The sequence below is a fragment of the Lipotes vexillifer genome, unplaced genomic scaffold (genome assembly GCF_000442215.2).
Source record: "Lipotes vexillifer unplaced genomic scaffold, Lipotes_vexillifer_v1.1 scaffold71, whole genome shotgun sequence".
NCBI classification, from domain to species: Eukaryota; Metazoa; Chordata; class Mammalia; order Artiodactyla; family Lipotidae; genus Lipotes; species Lipotes vexillifer.
The window spans coordinates 6521132-6522546 of record NW_006793703.1 but is presented as its reverse complement, the minus strand read 5'-3'; the positions used below and the strand labels follow the sequence as shown (position 1 = coordinate 6522546).

The 1415-nt window shown below is 36.9% G+C and overlaps 1 protein-coding gene across 1 annotated transcript in view; it reads left to right on the top strand.

Annotated features, from left to right (window-relative positions):
* The window catches only part of BRAF (B-Raf proto-oncogene, serine/threonine kinase), a 148105-nt gene that overhangs the window by 97503 nt on the left and 49187 nt on the right, over positions 1 to 1415 (top strand). The window lies entirely within an intron of this gene.

The following is a 1415-nucleotide window of genomic DNA, read 5'->3' as shown; positions in this document are numbered from 1 at the left end:
GCTGTTCAGTGACATGCTGTTTGAGCTGATTTCTTTGGAACTTTTGGCTAATTATAAACCTTTCCAACATTTGGATTGTTAAGGATTTTTTTTTTCAGGTAATTTATCACACCAGTCAGCTAATTTACATACATTTGGTACAGATACACAGGGTTAAAGCTGACATACACTGTTTTAGGACCATCCTTGAAAAAAATCAAGCAACAGATAATTTAGAGTCCCTGCCTTGTGCTCATTGCTTTATTTTTAATATCAGATATAGAATTATATGATTTCCATTTAGAAAAGTAACATTAACGTATGAGATAATGGCCGACGATTTAAAAATAGTATATAATTATAATCTACAGTTTATGATATATTATTTTAAACTGTGTGATAAATATTATCATGTTTACAGGAGAAGAGAGAATAGTGAGAGAGGGTAGTCAACATTTAATCAAGAAAGTGGGATTTGAACTGGACCGTAAAGAATTCTAGAATCTGAATGAGCATAGGAGCATGGTGATGGTGGGGGCACAGGGGCAAGGGGAGAAGGGAGATACAAGCAGCATATCTTCATCTTCTAGTATACCCATTTTCTTAGATTTCCTAATAAAATATATTAGATTTAATCCAGGTTTTTGTTTTTCTTACTTAAAGACCAGTGTCCTTTGCATACATATTTCTGACTTATTGTGTACTACATGTTGCTGTCATAGTTTTAATTCAGAAGGTTTCAAGAATGACTTGCTGTCACTACACCAGATCAGTTGTGTTAATTAGACCACCCTATTCAGTTGTAGTAAATTCAGGCTTTTTCCACTTTTAAGTTCTAACTTAAAGTATGTTACTGCTTTGAGACTTTAAATCACCTGCAAGTAGTGTTTAAAAAGTCAGTGCCCTTTCCAAAACTTTTTAAAAACTAATATTGTCACTTTTACGTTCTTTTTACCTGCTCCCCATATCCCTTGCCAATGGCTTTTATTGGCTGTCTAAAGCAAAAATAAAGACAGCTTTGTCACAAACTAAAAATTTCTCAATTATCAGAATAAAAAGGACCAGTAGAACATGCTAATTTTCTTAAAGGCCAGTTCCATCAGCCTTACCTATAATTCTCATTGGTTTATAGCAGGTTTTTATTTGTTTATTTATTTTTGTGGTACGTGGGCCTCTCACCGTTGTGGCCTCTCCCGTTGCGGAGCACAGGCTCCAGAAGCGCAGGCTCAGTGGCCATGGCTCATGGGCCCAGCCGCTCTGCGGCATGTGGATCTTCCCAGACCGGGGCACGAGCCTGTGTCCCCTGCATCAGCAGGCAGACTCTCAACCACTGCGCCACCAGGGAAGCCCCTATAGCAGTTTTTTAAAGTACATAATATTATTTTTATTTCTCTTCTAAGTGGATTCATTTACATAAAGTCAAAATTTCTTTCCCT